The sequence below is a fragment of the Scyliorhinus torazame genome, chromosome 10 (assembly GCF_047496885.1).
Source record: "Scyliorhinus torazame isolate Kashiwa2021f chromosome 10, sScyTor2.1, whole genome shotgun sequence".
Classification (NCBI taxonomy): domain Eukaryota; kingdom Metazoa; phylum Chordata; class Chondrichthyes; order Carcharhiniformes; family Scyliorhinidae; genus Scyliorhinus; species Scyliorhinus torazame.
In genome coordinates, this window is record NC_092716.1 from 148,728,309 (window position 1) to 148,747,760 (window position 19,452).

At 49.7% G+C, this 19,452-nt stretch overlaps 1 protein-coding gene across 2 annotated transcripts in view; it reads left to right on the forward strand.

Annotated features, from left to right (window-relative positions):
• The first annotated feature begins 662 nt into the window (after positions 1 to 662).
• LOC140430964 (ETS homologous factor-like) overlaps positions 663 to 19,452 on the forward strand; it is a 147,535-nt gene continuing 128,745 nt past the window's right edge. Inside the window, exon 1 of one of the 2 annotated variants that reach the window (XM_072518813.1) lies at positions 663 to 996. The gene's annotated coding sequence lies outside the window, so the exon portion shown is untranslated. The remainder of the gene's footprint in view (positions 997 to 19,452) is intronic. The other variant, XM_072518814.1, reaches the window with a different exon arrangement.

A 19,452-nucleotide genomic window follows, 5' to 3' on the forward strand; every position in this document is an offset into this window, starting at 1 on the left:
CTATTTCCTCACTGACATTATAGCTCACAGGGGACAATTGGTTCCAGGTGAGGGCAGCACCAGCTTGGCAGTGGATGGGAGGGACAAGGAGCACATGAAGGAAGGTCAATTGGATGTGTGGCTGGAGGGCTTGCTGCTCTGGTGGAGCCTTGACGTGGCCAGCAAGGGGGCCAACACCATCGGGAAGGAGTGGTGAAGGGAATCATTGGCAGAAATAATGGAAGAGATTCCAGTCATGTAGCTGTGTGGATCCTGCTTTTCATAACCTCTCAGAATGGGAATAACAGGGAGCATGGGAGAATGGGAGGGTGCGGGGTTGAAAGCAGGACTGGAGCTGTTTGCCCAACCCCTTTTATTCTCCCTTGTTTGAGGCTCCCAGCTCACAGGAGGAAAAGTAGTTTTCGTTGGAAAATTGACACCTATTTATTGCTCAATGCAAACAGGCCAACCAGTAGGACGGGTTTTACTGTTAATACAGATACTGGTTAACAATTAACCATTTGTAGGATAGCCACGGTAAAGATTTGAATGGTTAAATCACTCTAAATGCATCTCGAGCAATTAAGTCCCTTTCATTTTAGTCACTTATTTCCTGCACAGATATATTTATTGAAGAAACTTCCTCCAGTGGAACTTAGCACAGGAGGCTCAGTGTCCTGTATGCAGTTGCCTTGTCCTAAACAGCAACTGCAGTGTTTATGTAAACTGGCAGTCAAATGTTTATGTAAAGCACTGCACATGCAAATTAACAAGCTCCTTTCTGTTTCTAACTACAACCAATCAAATGAAAGGAAGTCAGGGTAGGGGAAACCCCTCACGAGTGACACAGTCCTCCACCAGCCTCAGAATTATTTTATTCTACTTCTGGTCTGATCTTCATAGAGAACCAGGACTCACTTGATTTCTCAAACCACCTCTTGTTCAGTTTTAAGGGAGTACCTGCATCTGCCATCTTACCCATTGCTCTGGGCACCGGAGTATCTGGACCTGTGTCAGGTAAGAGCTGCAGCTTGCGAAAATTACTTTAAAAAGCTCCTCTTTTCGCGACACTTGCCCTGATATAAAAACAGGAGAACTGGAAATACTCATTCGGTCAGGCAGTATCTTTGGAGAGAGAAACTCAGTTACATATCGGCAACCTTTAGATAGAACTGATTATTGTTTGCTACAGGTGGATGCGCCAGTACTTTTGCTAATGCAGTACAGTCTAAAAAACATTTGAAATATTGAACACTTGCATAATAAGAAACGTTGGTTGAATAACTGGTTAAGAACATTTCTAAGGGTTTCGCAAATCCGTAGAGTTAGAGTTAATTATGTGGGGGCCATGGTTGGTCCCCATCAATGTCTTGTCCTTATTCTTCTTGGGCAGGCCCTCAGAGTCGAGGGTGACTTGCTTCCACTCCGGGGAGGTGGGTTCTGCGGCTGAATAGTCCAATCCTCGATCCGCAGACTCTGCCACAGGTTTGGCAGATAGTGCGTGATGAAGTGGGTGGGTGGGATGCTCTGGATTCTGCACTCTCTTTCCGCTGTTTACACTTCCCCTCCGCACGCTCCACCCTATGACGTTCAAGGTGATTGGCGCCTTCACGGATGTTTTTTCTCCAGTTTGTAGCAAGCGATTCCCACATGTTGATGGGGACGTTGCGTTTATTTAGGGAGGCTTTCAGAGTGTCCTTGTAGCATTTCCTAGTGATCACTTGCCATTGCGGAGTTCGGAGTAGAACTCTTCTTTCGGGAGTCATGTGTTGGTCTTGTGGGCAATGTGGCCCGCCCATCGCAGCTAGCCAAGCATGACCAGTGCCTGAATACTGGGGATGTTGGCCTGAATTGAGGAAGCTCACATTGGTACGCCTATCCTGCCAGTGGATTTGCAGCATTTTGTGGAGGCAACGTTGGTGATATTTCTCCAGGGATTTAAGGTGTCCGCTGTACATTGTTCATGTTTCTGATGAATACAGGAGGGCGGGGACCATGGCTACTCTTTGAGCTTGGTGCTGGATTTGAGATCTTGGCCTTTGAACACTCTGATCAAGTGTCCAGCAACTGCACTGGCACATTGGAGTCAATGCTGAATTTCATCGACAATGTCTTCTTGCGCCGAGATGAGGCTCCCAGGTATGGGAAATTATACACATTGTCCATGGAGCTCACTGTGGATCTTGATGGTCAGGGGACAGTTTAGTGTAGCAGGAGCAGGCTGTAGAGAACCTTTGTTTTCCAGATGTTTAGTGTGAGCCCCATTCTTTCAAATGCCTCGGTGACTGCGTCGACAATGGTATGTAGCTCAGCATCTGAGGGTGCACACACACACACACGGGCATCATCTGTGTGCTGTAGCTCGATGACAGCGTTTTTAAAAATAATAATCTTTATTAGTGTCACATGTAGGCTTACATTAACACTGCAATGAAGTTACTGTGAAAATCCCCTAGTCGCCACACTCCGGCGCCTGTTCGGGTACACGGAGGGAGAATTCAGAATGTCCAATTCACCTAACAAGCATGTCTTTCGGGACTGTGGGGGGAAACCGGAGCACCCGGAGGAAACCCACGCAGGCACGGGCAGGCTCCACATAGACAGTGACCCAAGCTGGAAATCGAACCTGGGGCCCTGGAGCTGTGAAGCAACAGTACTAACCGGTCCTGGCCTGGAGACATCGGAAGTTGAACAGTTTCCTGCTTGTCCGGTAGGTTGGCTGCACTCCCGTGGGATCGTCAGGGTGCTGTGAAGAAGATGGAGAAGAGCGATGGTGCAGCCCTGTTTGACCCAGTTTGCACACGTATTGGGCCTGTGGCGGTTATGTTGGTGAGGATCACGGTTTGCATGCCACCGTGGAGCAGGCTGAGAATGGTGACGAATTTCTGTGGGCAGCCAAATTAGAGGAGGATGTTCCACAATCCTGGTTGATAGAGTTGAAGGCCTTTGTGAGATCGAAGAAGGCCATGTACAAAGGTTGATGCTGCTCTCTGGATTTGTCACACACGAAAGATCATGTCCATTGAGCCTCTTGATAAGCGGAAGCCGCACTGAGACTTAGGGAAGAGCTCATCAGCTACTGGCAGGAGGTGGTTGAGGAGAATTCTCGCAATGACCTTTCCCGCGGCGGAGTGTAGGGAAATGATGCTGTAATTTCCACAGTCAGACCTCTCTCCTTTCTTGACAATGGTCACAATGATGGATGTGTTCTGCAAAATGGGGTTTGGGGAGGTATAGGAATTTGACGAGTTAACAGGAAGACGTTTATTCAGCTTGACAGGCCCGGTTACACATTACCGGGTTCTTACTCCTTTCTCTCGGCTACTACTCGGCTGACCTATTATACAAATGCTGGTTATTCCAATCAGGACAAGGGAACAATCATCCACAGCTGGATGAAGCTCATGCGTGTCACATGCAGGTTATTACAGGAGGGAATCTGCAACTGGATCCAACTGCTTTACATAAACAGCAGTGCCGTTTCAATCAATGCAAGGGAATCCGAAAGCTTTTTGGAGTCAGACTGGGCTGCCCTCTCTCCCCTGTCCTGTTTGAGGGGCTGGTTTGGCACAGGGCTAAATCGCTGGCTTTTAAAGCAGACCAAGGCAGGCCAGCAGCACGGTTCAATTCCCGTACCAGCCTCCCCGAACAGGCGCTAGAATGTGGCGACTAGGGGCTTTTCACAGTAACTTCATTTGAAGCCTACTTGTGACAATAAGCGATTTTCTTTTTTTTTTGTGTGCGATATAAAACCTTTTGCCGAGTCCATCAGGAAGGAGTCAGACAAAAGAGGAGTGATGATCCCAGGCAGCGGAGATATTCAAGTCAAAGCCTCCCTGTACACGGGTGATGTCACTGTTTTCTGCTCAGATCCGATGTTGTTGCGCAGGCTCATGAACATCTGTGAACTGTTTAACTGGCCTCAGGAGTCAAGGTGAACCATAGCAAGAGTGAGGCCATGTTCTTTGGAAACTGGTTTGAGCGATCGTTTATACTCTTTATGGTCAGATCAGATTACCTGAAGCTGCTGGGGTGTCCAGTGTGGCTGGGGCAAAAGCTGGCAGCGTTGTATTGTCAAGGTGAGGCAGAAACTGAGCTTGTAGGAGTGACACTGCCTCTCCATTGAAGGTAAGAACCTGGTCATCAGCTGTGAGGTACTCTTGGGGTTGATGTACATGACGCAGGTCTGGTCCATACCCCAATCCTGCACTGCAGCATTCACCTGCGCCATCTTCAAGTTCTCCTGGAGATCAAAGATGGATTGTGTTCAGAGGAATAGCATTTTCAAATCTCCGGATAAGTAAGGGAATAACATACCCAACGTCACCATTATCCTTAGGCCACCTTTGTATGTGACTGCATCCAGCTGTGCCGAGATCCTCGGTGCGCCAATACCGCGTGTCACCAACATACTGTAACAAAAATATTGACATGTTTGTAATGTTCTCATTATTGAATTGAAGAATCTCAAAGTGCATTTTGATCTCTAGAGAAACTGTGAATATAATTGCACTTTCTTGTTGTGACGATTTGAAGTGTGTTACAATGTCTCTTTCAGATATTTTATGAGTAAAGTATGTTTTTGCAATAAAATCAGTTTTACACCCAGTCCACTTTTACTCTCCATTGACTTCCTTTGAGAGTAAAGTCAGACACCAAACCCAAACCCTAACCCAGATGGTATCAGTGCACAGCTGGCATCAAAGAACCCGTGGTCTTACTTTAGTTTATGGTTTATCCTAGTTTACATGGTTTTAACACATCGTAAGATTAAACCCCACAATGAGCATTTCCCTTCTCTCTCAATGTAAAAGATGAAAAGCTGAGACTGAATCAAACAAAAAGTTAATCAATTACCAGCTTGTGCAGTAAAAGGCCAAGTCACCATTGCCATTGATAGGCTTTTGGTACAGATACAAGCTCACAACCTCCACTACCTAGAAGGACAAGGGCAGCAGACACCTTGAAATACCATCATCTGGAGGTTTCCCTCCAGGTCACTCACCATCCTCAATTGGAAATATATCACCGTTCATTCTGCAGATGCTCAAGAAGGCAGCTCACCATCACCTTCTGAAGGGCCATTAGGGATGGGTTTTTAGGGATAGGCAATAATGCTGGCCTCACCAGTGATGCCCACATTCCATGAAACAATAAAAAAGACAGTTGCACTAACCTTCTTTCTGCTGCTGTGGAGTGGCAGCAGCAGGGTGAGGAGACTGTCTGTGGTACATCACAATGTTGGCAATAACACACTGAGATCATTCCCATTTCATCAGCTCTCTGAATGGTCTACATGCATATCAACTCTTTGCAATCTCTACATCTGTTTAACCCCTGTGTGGCCTTTGAAAAGTTTGCCAATTTGGTTTGCAATCCAAGCTGTATCGCTTTAAAGCTCTGTTTCCCCACACCTGCTCTGCCATTAGGTGCCCACTGGGGTTCAGTTTTCATGCTTTCATCTTTAATTCAGAAAGGCAGCTTCAGAGCCCCACCTTGGAGACATGACACTCCAGTGCAGTACTGAGAGAGCGCTGCACTCTCAGTGGTACCACCTTGACCAGCATTTCTTTCGTGGGATGTGGGCAACACTGGCAGAACCAGCTTTTGTTGCCCCCCCCCCCTGCCCCCAACTCAATGGTTTGTTGGGCCACTTCAGCAGGCAGCTAAGAACCATTGCTGGAGATCTGGAGTCACATGTAAGCCAGATCAGATAAGGGAGTAGTCACGGGCACTCAGTGGGAATGTTATCTGATGTTGCTGAGGATGGCAGTCACAAATAGAAAGGAAGGAATGTGTAACAGGATGGTCACCAGGCCTGACTTGTACCTTCTGGTCAGCCACAGACTGTTGTCGAGTATCAGCCATGCATGTACTGGGCAGCCCCCCCGGAAATGAAACTAAAGATGTTCACTTGCATGTTTGTATCGTGACATTGGAAAATTGTCTGTACGACAACCTTTAGTCGACACAATAATCTCCTGACCCAGCCAATGAGAGATGAAGATATTCTGATTCACTCCATGTGACACAATCACCCCAGGCCCATTTTGAATGACAGAACGATCCCTAGACCTGTCGTATGTGACAGGATCGTCCTTTGACCTGCCCAATTTTTGACAGGATGGTCTTTGACCTGCCCGACGTGACAGGATGGTCTTTGACCTGCCCGATGTGACAGGATCATCTTTGACCTGCCCGATGTGACAGGATGGGGGTCTTTGATTTCCATGACCTAACAGGATGGTCTTTGACCTACCCGATGTGACAGGGTGGTCCTTTGACCTGCCTGATGTGACAGGGTGGTCCTTTGACCTGCCCAATGTGACAGGATGGTCTTTGACCTGCCTGAAGTGACAGGATGGTCTTTGACCAGCCCAATGTGACAGGATGGTCTTTGACCTGCCTGAAGTGACAGGATAGTCTTTGACATACCCGATGTGACAGGGTGGTCTTTGACCTGCCCGATGTGACAGGATCATCTTTGACCTGCCCGATGTGACAGGATGGGGGTCTTTGATTTCCATGACCTAACAGGATGGTCTTTGACCTACCCGATGTGACAGGGTGGTCCTTTGACCTGCCTGATGTGACAGGGTGGTCCTTTGACCTGCCCAATGTGACAGGATGGTCTTTGACCTGCCTGAAGTGACAGGATAGTCTTTGACCTACCCGATGTGACAGGGTGGTCTTTGACCTGCCTGAAGTGACAGGATGGTCTTTGACCTGCCGAACGTGACAGGATGGTCTTTGACCTGCCGAACGTGACAGGATGGTCTTTGACCTGCCGAACGTGACAGGATGGTCTTTGACTTGCCTGAAGTGACAGGATAGTCTTTGACCTACCCGATGTGACAGGGTGGTCTTTGACCTGCCTGAAGTGACAGGATGGCCTTTGACCTGCCGAACGTGACAGGATGGTCTTTGACTTGCCTGATGTGACAGGGTGGTCCTTTGACCTGCCCAACGTGACAGGATGGTTTTTGACCTGCCTGATGTGACAGGATATTCCTTTGCCTTGCCAATGTGACAGGATGTTTCCTTGACCTCCCAGATGTGACAGGATGTTCTTTTGATTTCCCCAATGTGACAGGATGGTCCTTTGACCTACCCAATGTGACAGGATGCCTGCTGTGACACCTCAATTGTCAGGACCTCATTAACCAATTAGGTGTGGTTTGGCAAGCTGTCCAGTGTATGTAGAGAAGGAGCAACAGGCCATCCAGTGTCCTGTATTTGGAGAGGATAGAAGAGACCCGTCTCTGAGCCTGATGACCTCCAAGACCTGGACATCAAGGTCAAGGTGACACAAACAAATATTTGTGCTCAACCATCCCAGAAGATCCTGTTCTATGGTGTTTAATGATATTGACTGTCATCCAGATTTTACTGTTTTATAATCCACAAAGAATGGAGGAGTAAATAATGAGTGAATGTTTCGTTGTCTACAATCACTCCCATTGTTCTCTTTGGAAATGTGACAGTCACTGTAATTACACTGGTAAATAGCTTCATTTAACACCTCATTGCTCACTAATATCAGAACTGACACAGTGCCTGAGCTGTACTCCACCTGAATGAGCTGCAGCTGGTGGGGGGGGGGGGGGGGGGATGGATGTGCTTACAAGGAGCTCCAACATCATAGTACAAAGTCTTACAACACCAGGTTAAAGTCCAACAGGTTTGTTTCGATGTCACTAGCTTTTGGAGCGCTGCTCCTTCCTCAGGTGAATGAAGAGGTCTGATCCAGAAACACATATATAGACAAATTCAAAGATGCCAAACAATGCTAGGAATGCGAGCATTAGCAGGTGATTAAATCTTTACAGATCCAGAGATGGGGTAACCTCAGGTTAAAGAGGTGTGAATTGTATCAAGCCAGGACAGTTGGTAGGATTTCGCAGGCCAGATGGTGGGGGATGAATGTAATGTGACATGAATCCCAGGTCCCGGTTGAGGCCGCACTCATGTGTGCGGAACTTGGCTATAAGTTTCTGCTCGGCGATTCTGTGTTGTCGCGGGTCCTGAAGGCCGCCTTGGAGAACGCTTACCCGGAGATCAGAGGCTGAATGCCCTTGACTGCTGAAGTGTTCCCCGACTGGAAGGGAACATTCCTGCCTGGTGATTGTCGCGCGATGTCCGTTCATTCGTTGTCGCAGCGTCTGCATGGTCTCGCCAATGTACCACGCTTCGGGACATCCTTTCCTGCAGCGTATGAGGTAGACAACGTTGGCCGAGTCGCACGAGTATGTACCGCGTACCTGGTGGGTGGTGTTCTCACGTGTAATAGTGGTATCCATGTCGATGATCTGGCACGTCTTGCAGAGATTGCCATGGCAGGGTTGTGTGGTGTCGTGGTCATCTTTGAATTTGTCTATATATGTGTTTCTGGATCAGACCTCTTCATTCACCTGAGGAAGGAGCAGTGCTCCGAAAGCTAGTGACATCGAAACAAACCTGTTGGACTTTAACCTGGTGTTGTAAGACTTCGTACTGTGCTCACCCCAGTCCAACGCTGGCATCTCCACATCATCACTCCAACATCATGTAATTTTGTAAGAGGTGGGAAAGATGGAGGGTAGACATATGGGACCTGGCAGGACATTAATTGAGCTTGTTTAGAATATAATTACAGGGAATTTACAGGTGCTTGAACGGAAGCTAATGGGCTTTCGTATTTTGCGAATATGCACAGGAATCGCAGCTCTTCAGAACTCTGAGCGGTTGAAGATGGCATAAATAAGGGAAGATCTCCTTCTGCCTCTGGTGGCCATTTTGCAAGTATTTATTAGCTCGTGGGAGAAGAGTGGGGAGCGGATGCTATTGCAGCCAACAGTGGGAGATATTTAAGGGTGGAGGGCTGCTGCATCAAGTGATAGTCCTGTAAGGGTGGCATCAACAATGATGGGGTGGGCAATCGGCAAGTGCTGGAGATGGGTTGCGACACCTGATTTAAAGGAGGTACCAATGGGAAGCCCCTGGGGGAGGCTGATGTAAGGTAGCGCCTGGGAGGGAAAGGTGGTGACCAATGGAATGGGATTGAACTACCCAGTCTTCATGGCCTCCAAAGTGGGGAAGGGCGACACAGAGGGAGGGAGGACCAGGCAGCACCAGCTCCACAGCAAGAGAGCCAGTCACTGGCTGCTCAATGCCAGAGAAATGCACAGAGTAAAGTTACATCAAGTTGCAGCCCAAATGGCCTCATGGTCTAAAATAAAGGAGCCACTCTCCGGAGGCAGTGTACCAGATATACCAAGACTATTTACATATGCTCGAGCACCAATGCCAAATAAGACACCCAAGGAAGGCCTGCATTGGCTTCTGAGCCAGTTATTCCTGCCCGCACTACTCCCCTCCCAAATTCCCCTGTAGGTCTGGATTCCCAGTGAGAGGGACGACCCACTGAAGACATGGTTTATCATGCCTGTGAGGAACACTCACACTGCAGCAGAGGAAATGTACAATCCAGGATTTGTCACAGATCCACACGAGTGATCATCAAGCAGGTCATTGGGCTTTTAAAGATGAGATTCAGGTGTCTAGAATGATCTGATGAAGCCCTTTGGCACGCCCCAATATGCCCCAGTGAGGATTTACATAGTGTGGTGGTCTGCTGTGCTCCATGCAACCTAGCACTGCGAGATTGATGAGAGGAAGGACTTGAGTAATAAGGACATCATTGATCGCCACTCCTCTGACACTGAAGAAAATGTGAAAGAGACTGCTGAGCAGGTGGCACAGGATGAAGTACCAGAGGTGAGGGACATTGAGAGGTGGGCAGGGGACGGCCCGGTCAATCTCAGACATACCACTTCTTGCGACCCTGTTGTCCTTTCACAATCTTTGCAATGAAGATTAACCTCTTGATCTAAAGATACTTCTAATAAAACCCTGATGCTGTTGTGGGAGAAGACGGGAGAGAATCATACAGAGGAAGAAAATAAGAGAAAATAAGGAAATGAGAAACAGAGGAGAGAGAAAAGGAGAAAAATGGGTCTGGATTCTCCGAACTTCCGCACCAAAATTGCGTTCGGTGCGTGGAGCGGAGACTGGTCATCAACCCGGAAACTTGGTCCCGCGCCGCTCCCGCGATTCTCCGGTCCCCGGAGAATCGCGTGAGAATCGCGCGCGTACGCAAACAATGCGGCGCGAGTCGGGGACCATTGACAGAGCCACCCCCCTGCGCGATTCTCCGCGCATAACTGGCCGAGTTCCCGATGGCGTGGGTCGAACCACCTATCGGCCGTCGGGAACGTCGGGTGGCGGCTGCGGACTCAGTCTACAACCACCCTGGTGGGGGACGGGGGGATCGTTCACCGGGGGGGGGGGCCTCATGGACGGCCAGGCAAGTGATTGGGAGGCACTGATCCGCGGGCGTGCGCGATCTCGGGAAGACCTACTTCTTCCATCACGGTCTGCGGTGCACGTCCACCATGTCGCACAGGGCGGCTGCCGCAGGGCGCCGCCGTGCGCATGTGCGGACTCCCGACCGCAAGTGCGGGGCCCGTATCCGCAGACAGAGCTGCAAGAACCAATCCGGGGCCCTGCCAGCCCCCTGCAGATGAGAGAATCACTCAGAACCTTCTTAAGGAAAGTCCAAAGTGAAACGCCAGTGTTTTGACGCTGGCGTCGGGACATAGCCCCATTATTGGACAATCCAGCCCAATGTTTGAAACTGGCGCTTTACCTCCAGGCATTGATTCGGTGAGTCCAGGGTTTGTGCAGCACCACAAGTGGTGAACATGAGGATTTCAAGGTGGTTAAAAACAATTCTGCATGACTGGGCTTGAATTTTAACAAAGAGCTTGCCGCCTTAGCTAAGACAGGCCATCGCCGACTTCTGCGCCATGCTGCAGGATGAACCGAATCTGGAAGTCCTGCCCATTCCTGATGGCAGGTATTTTTTGCCCAAGATGGGAGGTGGGGCAGTGGTGGAGTGGATGGTGGGCAGGAGGTGATTCGCACATATGGGAACCTGAACCTAGAAGAGCCTTATAAACTCTTGTTAGAAAGTACATCCCATTTTCTCCCTGGAGTGAGGACTGTTTCCAGTAGTGTGTGACTTATGATTGTTAAGAGTTAGATTTAGATTTATTGTCACGTGTACCGAGGTAGAGTGAAAAATCTTCTTCTGCGTACAGTCCAGGCAGATCGTTCCATACATGATCAAACATAGGACATACAATAAAAACACAATGTAAACTCATAGACACAGACATCGGGCGAAGCATACGGAGTAAAGTGCTACAATAGTAGAGAAGATGCGTAGAGAGGTCTGTCCAGTCCATAAGTGGGTCATTCAGGAGTCTGGTAACAGCGGGGAAGAAACGTTTTTTTAATCTGTTGGCGCCTTTAATCTTTTGAATCTCCTGCACAATGGAAGAAGTTGGAAGAGTGAATAAGCCGGGTGCGATGGGTATTTGATTATGCTGCCCGCTTTCCCCAGGCAGCGGGAGGTGTAGACAGTGTCAATGGATGGGAGGCGGGTTCGAGTGATGGACTAGGCGGTGTTCACTACTCTCTGTAGTTTCTTACAGTCTTGAGCTGAGCTGTGATGAAGCCAGGTAGGATGTTTTCTATGGTGCATCTGTAAAAATTGCTAAGAGTCAATGTGGACATTTCCTTAGTTTCCTGAGGAAGTATAGGCGCTGTTGTGCTTTCTTGGTCGTAGCGTCAACGGGGGTGGACCAGGACAGATTGTTGTGATGTGCATACCATGGAATTTGAAGCTGTCAACTATCTCCACCTGAACTCCAGCGAGAACAACCCCAACCTAGTCAATCTCTCTTCATATGACAGTCCCGCCATCCCTGGATCAGTCTGGTAAACCTTCGCTGCACTTGCTCGAGAGCAAGAACATCCTTCCTCAGAGAAGGAGACCAAAACTGCACACAATATTGTATCATTGCAGCACACAACCCTACTTCTATACTCGAAACCTCTTGCAATGAAGGCCAACATACTATTAGCCTTCTTTACCGCCTGCTGCACCTGCATGCTTACCTTCAGCGACTGGTGCACAAGGCACCCACGTCCCGCTGCACACTCCCTTCTCCCAATTTACAACCATTCCGATAGTAATCTGCCTTCCTGTTTTTGCTTCCAAAGTGAATAATCTCACACTCATCCAAATTATACTGCATCTGCCATTGATTTGCCCACTCGCCCAACCTGTCCAGATCACGCTGTAGGAATGTTGCATCCTCGCCACAGTTCACCCGCCCACCCAACTTGGTATCATCTGCAAACTTTGAGATGTCGCATTTTGCTCCCTCATCCAAATCATTAATAAATATTGTGAATAGCTGGGGTCCCAGCACCGATCCCTGTGGTACCCCACTAATTACTTCCTGCCAATTTGAAAAGGACCCATTAATCCCGACTCTTTGTTTCCTCTCTGCCAATCGGTTTTCTATCCACCTCAATACATTTCCCCCAATCCCATGCGCTTTAATTTTGCACAATAATCTCTTATGCGTGACTTTGTCAAACGCCTTCTGAAAGTCCAAATATACCACATCGACTGACTCCCCCTTGTCAACTATACTAGTTACATCTTCAAAGAATTCCAACAGATTTGTCAAGCATGATTTTCCCTTCATAAATCCATGCTGACTCTGACTGATCCTGCCACTGCTTTCTAAATGTTCTGCTATAAAGTCCTTGATAATGGATTCAAGCATTTTTCCCACTACCAATGTCAAGCTTACTGGTCTATAATTCCCTGCTTTCTCTCTACCTCCCTTTTTGAATATTGGAGTGACGTAAGCTACCCTCCAATCTGCAGGGACAATTCCAGAGTCTATAGAATCCCGGAAGATGACCACCAATGCCTCCACTATTACCAGAGCCACCTCCTTAAGCACGCTGGGATGCAGATTCTCAGGCCCTGGGGGTTTATCCGCCTTCAATCCCATCAATTTTCCCAACACCATTTCGCTACTAATGTTGATCTCCCTCAGTTCTTCCCTCGCACTAAATCTTTCATTCTCCAATATTTCTGGTATCTGATTTGTGTCCTCATTTGTGAAGACAGAACCAAAGTATGCATTCAATTGCTCAGCCATTTCTTTGTCCCTTATTATGCATTCCCACGTTTCTGTCTACAGGGGGCCTACATTTCTCTTTACCAATCTGTTTGTCTTCACATATCTATAGAAACTCTGACTTCCGGTGGCGTGGGCGAGCAGAGCGGCCGCAGCAACAAGAGCTCCCGCCGGTGGCCGCGATTCGCGGCGATTTCGGGGAAATCCCCGAGTCTTCACGTACCCCCCGACTATCGTCGGCCTTTGGGGCCGTCACGAGCAGCCAGCAGGGCCGGTTTAAAAACCGGCGAAGCTCCCCGCGCGGGTGTCGGGCGGCAGGGGCTGAGGCGCTGGGCCTGGCGCGGCGTTGAGGTCAGAGCAGCGGGGGAGGTGCTACGAGGAGGCCGAGGCGGCAGGCCCAAGGCCAGGGCACTATGTAGGGAGGGTGCTCCACGTCGGATGGCTCCCACCTAGGGGGAAGAATGAAGGCTGAAGTCTGGTCCCAGGGGAGCTCTGGGTGAATGTAGAGGAGAAAGAAAGAAGGTTTAAGAAAAAGGTTTTTTTTCTCTCCTTTCAAAAAAAAGAATAAGTTAGATTGATGAAGGACAGGAGGGTGAAGGGGGAGAGAGGAGAAAAGAAAGACGATAAAAAACAATAAGCTGCTAAACGATGCGAAGAGCAGCGTCGAAGAAAGGAGGAAACGCGGGTTCGCCGCTGAAGGAGAAGACGAGCAAAAGTGTTGACAGGATGGCGGAAGCCGAACTGCAAGGCGGGGCCGCACTACTTACGGTGGAGAGGATGACCGAGGTGATAGCAGTGGAGCTGGAAAAACAGTTTGCGAGGCACATGGAGGCCTTGAGGAAGGAGGTGTTGAAGTCATTGGTGGAGGAGGCAATCGGCCCAGTGAGGGTGGCGGTGGCAAAGGCATCGGCCGAGGTGAGAGAGCAGGGCGAGAAGATGAAGGAGGTGGAGGAGGCCGTTTCACGACACAGCGACCAGGTCACCTCGATGGGGGACGAGCTGCGGAGGGTGGTGGAGGTTAAGAGAGGACTCCGAGCAAAGCTGGAAGACTTGGAAAACCGCTCAAGGCGGCACAATTTGAGAATTGTGGGCTTGCCCGAAGGGACAGAGGGCCCAAGGCCAACGCAATACTTCGCTAAGAAGTTGGCGAACCTGATGGGGGAGGGTCAGAGCCCCACCCTGTACGAGCTAGACCGAGCTCATCGGTCATTAAGGCCGAAGCCCAAAGTGAACGAGCCGCCAAGGGCAGTAATTATCTGCTTCCATAAGTTTTGCATGAAGGAGAAGGTATTAAGCTGGGCGAAGCAGAAGCGTGAGGTGCTGTGGGATGGTACTGCGGTTCGGATCTACCAGGACTTGACGGTGGAGTTGGCAAAAAGACGAGCGGCGTTTGGGCGAGTGAAGGCGGCTTTGCACAAGAAGGGGGTGCGATTTGGTATGGTGTACCCGGCGAAGTTGAGAGTAACATATAACGCCAAAGACTTTTATTTTGAGACAGCGGAGGCGGCTGAGGCATTCGTGAGGGCAGCAGGCTTGGGACAGACATGAAGAGCGGAACTGGAAGAGAGACTGTGGACTGTGTTTGAGCAGCTGGAAAATGTATAAATGTTACAACTTTCTTTTTACTGATTTGTATTGAAATTTACTTCTCTTTGCAATGTCACAGAGTTCAAGTTAATGGCGTTCTGTGTTACGACGGTTAAATATTATGTTAGTGAATTGTAGGGGTTGGATTGTTGGGTTTGTTTTGGTGTTTCTTTCTCTGGGACTGGGCGGAAGGGGGCGAGAGGTCTTGGCGGGGGGAGCCACCGCGCTAGCTAACTAAAGTCAGTTACTGAACGGGGGTGAGGTGAGAGGAGGGTTGCGGACGTTGGAGCCTGGATAGCAGGCTTCAATGGGCCTACGAGGCGAGCGAGAGGGGGGGAAGGGAGGGATGTTGGGGGATGTTTTTGTAGGGCGGGTTCTTGGGAGGGGAGAAAGGGGTTCGATGTTAACAATGGACAGGGGCAGGTCAGGCTTACCGGTGGTATGGTGATGGTGGATAAGAAAGGTGGGGGGGGTAAGAGACCCCCAATAAGAATAGTCACGTGGAACGCGAGAGGGCTAGGAGGTCCTGTCAAGAGGTCAAGGGTGCTTGCGCATCTTAAAAGTTTGAAAGCCGATGTAGCAATGCTGCAGGAGACTCACTTGAGGGTGAAGGACCAGGTGAGACTTGAAATGGGCTGGGTTAGCCAAGTGTTTCACTCCGGATTTGATGGAAGGGCTCGAGGGGTAGCGGTGCTGGTCAGCAAAAGGGTACGCTTCCAGATGGAGAAGGTGGTGGCAGATCAGGGGGGTAGATATGTGATTGTGGCCGGGGCGCTGGAGGGGACATTAGTGGCGCTGTTAAGTGTATACGGTCCCAATTGGGACGATGTGGGATTCGCAAGAAAGGTGTTTGGGGCCATTCCCAACTTGGACACGCATGAGCTGATTGTGGGGGGGAGCTGGAATTTGGTGCAGGAGCCAAGGTTGGACAGATCATGGCCACGCTCGCTGGTCCAATCAGGGGGGGCGAAGGCACTGGCTGGGCTAATGGTGGAAATGGGGGGGGTGGACCCTTGGAGGTTCCTGCACCAAGGGAACAGGAGTACTCGTTTTTCTCAGCGGTCCATAAGGTATACTCACGGATCGACTTTTTTGTGGTGGGAAAGGCTTTGCTGGCTGGAGTCAAGGGGTCGGAATACTCTGCAATTGCAGTGTCAGATCACTCTCCACATTGGGTGGATATGATGCTGGAGAAGGGGGTAGCGCATAGACCGGGGTGGAAACTGGATGTGGGGCTTTTGGGGAACCAAGTGTTCTGTGAGAAAATTGAAAAGGTAATTAAGGAATATGTAGGTTTCAATTGTACGGGTGAGGTGTCGAAGGCAGTCACCTGGGAGGCTCTAAAGGCGGTGGTGAGGGGTGAGGTAATTTCGTTTAAGGCCAGGGTGGACAAAGAGGAGGTTGGAGCGGCAGAGGGTAATAGATGAGATGCTGGAGGTAGATAGGAGGTATGCAGAAGATGGGGACCCAGCGAAGCTGGAAAAGAGGAAGGAACTACAGGCGAGCTTCGACCGACTGTCCACCAGGAAGGCGGTGCGCCAGTTGAGACGAGCAAGGGGTGCAGTTTATGAACATGGAAATAAGGCAGTTATGTTATGGTATGTCAGCAGGTCAGCTCCGGAGGGAGGCAGCGGCAAGGGAAATCCTTCAGGTGAGGGATAGGGCAGGGAAGTTGGTGGTGGCTCCAGTGCTGATTAACAAGGTTTTGGAGGAGTTTTATGAAAGGTTGTACAAGTCAGAGACACCCGGGGGAGACCGTGAGATGCAGGAATTTCTAGATGGGTTGGAGTACCCGAGGTTAGGGGAGGGGGACCGGGCTACATTAGAGGGAGCAATAGTGGAGCAGGAGATAAAGGATGCGATTGGGAGGATGCAGTCGGGGAAGGTGGCAGGGCCGGATGGGTTTCCGGTGGAATATTATAAAAAATTCAAGGATAGGTTGGCACCCCTGATGGTGGGGATGTTTGAGGAGGCGATAGGGAAGGGGGTGTTGCCACAAACCTTGGGGCAGGCATTGATTTCACTGTTGCTAAAAAAAGATAAGGATCCGACGGAGTGTGGGTCGTATCGGCCCATATCACTTCTGAATGTGGATGCAAAAGTGTTGGCGAAGGTACTGGCGGGTAGGCTGGAGGAGTGCCTTCCGAAGGTAATAGGAGAGGATCAGACGGGGTTCGTGAAAGGGAGGCAGCTGTTTTCGAACATTAGGAGGGTTTTGAATGTCGTTATGGCACCGGCGGAAGGGAAGGAAACAGAGGTAGTTGTGGCATTGGACGCCGAGAAGGCGTTTGATCGGGTAGAATGGGGGTACCTGATGGCAGTGCTGGAGCGGTTTGGGATTGAACTAAGGTTTGTGTACTGGGTAAAGCTATTACATAAGGAGCCGAAGGCAAGTGTCCGCACAAACAATATCAGTTCGAGATATTTTTCTCTCCACCGTGGGACTAGGCAGGGATGTCCTATGTCCCCCCTGCTGTTTGCACTCGCGATTGAGCCATTGGCCATCGCATTGAGAAGTTAGGGAGCATGGAACAGAATAGTGCGGGGGGGGACAGAGCATAGGGTGTCCTTATATGCTGACAACTTGCTGCTGTATGTGTCGGAACAGAGTGCGTCGATAGGAGGAATATTGGAGCTACTGCGGGTATTTGGGTCTTTCTCGGGGTACAAGTTGAACCTGGACAAGAGTGAGTATTTTGTGGTGTCTCGGCCGGGGGGTGGGGACAGGCGTGGGGGCTGCCATTCCCTAGGGCAGGGACTCACTTTAGGTATCTGGGGGTGCAGGTTGCCCAGGAGTGGGGGAGGCTTCGCAGGTACAACATCACTAGTTTGGTGGGGAGTGAAAGCCGATCTGGCAAGGTGGGATGGCCTTCCTCTGACACTGGTGGGTCGGGTACAGGCTGTTAAAATGAATGTGTTGCCGCGATTTCTGTTTATTTTTCAATGCCTACCGATTTTCCTGCAAAAGTCTTTTTTCAGGGAGATTGAGGGAAGGATTACCTCGTTCATATGGGGAGGGAAGGTGGCCAGAGTGAGAAAGGTGCTGCTACAGAGGGGAAGGCAGGCAAGGGGTTTGGGTCTCCCGAACTTGTTGTACTACTGTGCGGCAAATATGGAGAAGGTGCGGAGCTGGGTCAGAGGGGTTGATTCTCAGTTGGTCAGAATGGAGGAGAGTTTGTTCAGGGGGGGCCGGGGCTGAAGGCACTAGCAACAGCGCCGCTCCCGATAGCTCCGGGGAAATACTCAGGGAGTCCGGTAATAATAGCTTCATTGAAAATCTGGAGACCATTTTGCCAACACTTCGAGTTGGGGGTAGGGTCAAGGGAACTGCCGATTCGGGGGAACCACAGATTTGAGCCAGGGAGGTGGGATGGAAGTTTTCGGAAATGGGAAGAGAGGGGGATTAAGACGCTAAAAGATTTGTTTCTTCGGGGTCGGTTTGCAGGATTGATGGAGCTGGAAGCGAAGTATGGGCTGGAGCAGGGAGAAGTGTTTAGGTACATGCAGGTTCAGGATTTTGCCAGGAAGGAGATACAGAGATTCCCAGAGGAGCCGGCCTCCACATTGCTGGAGGAGGTGCTGACGACCGGGAGACTTGAGAAGGGGGCAGTGTCAGTGGTGTACGGAGCTATTTTGGAAGAGGAGAAGGCACCACTGGAAGGGATCAAAGCAAAGTGGGAGGAAGAGCTGGGAGAGGTTATAGAGGAGGGGGCCTGGTGTGAGGTGCTCCGGAGAGTGAATGCCTCCACCTCATGTGCGTGGTTGGGGCTGATACAGCGGAAGGTGGTATATAGAGCGCACCTCACGAGGGCGAGGATGAGCCAATTTTTTGAAGGAGTAGAGGATGTGTGTGAGCGTTGCAGGGGGAGGTCCGCGAATCACGTTCATATGTTTTGGTCCTGTCCAAAGCTAGGGGAGTACTGGAAGAAGGTGTTTCGGGTAGTTTCCAAGGTGGTGCGTGTGAAACTGGACCCGGGTCCCCGGGAGGCCATATTCGGGGTGTCTTTGATACTTTTTTACTGCCAATGAAATCATGGCAGACGAGAAACACTTTGCGGCCCACAAACATATAACCTCATGCAAAGCTTAACATCTACGAAGACTCCGAACTCCAAGCCCTTTGGTCAATTGGTGCAACTAGTCAGGGACTATTTCCATTATTATGCGCGCTATAAATTTCATACAGCCATCAGAGATCTGGGTGAAATGGTATCTGCTTTTCAAGCCAGACCTCAACAAATGTCGGAACATTATGAATTTGGTACTTCTCTCAGCGACATGCTATGTGACCGGTTAGTCTGTGTGATCAACAACTTAAATATTCAGAAGCAGTTACTGGCGGAAACCAAGATATCCTTGGACAAAGCAGTTGAATTGGCTCAACTGACTGAAAGTTCAGAAAGTTTTTAAATTATAAAGCGTACAAAGCAAGGTGAACTAGCTTTGGCAGGAAGCAACGGCTGCTCAAAGCTCCTGAATTGAGAGTGCAGCAGAGCCTGAGAAGCAGAAAAATGACCAACGGTCACAAGGCTTAGAGGCTTGTAACCGTTGAGGGGGGGAGATTTCCTAGATAGATGCAAGTGTCAGGAATTCATCTGTTTCATTTGCAAGCCAGATGCAGAGTCAGACAGTCCACTACAAGTTCCAGAAAAAAAAACATTGGCGATTCCAGTAGACAAACTTGAGGAAGACCCTGAAGAAATATCTGAAGTACACAGGCTGAACATGGTGAGATTAAGTAAAACATCACCACTTAAGATTGTCCCTGTCGTCAACGGCTGTCCGCTTAAAATGGAGGTCGATACAGGGGTGGCTGCCACAGTAGTGGGTGAGCAACTGT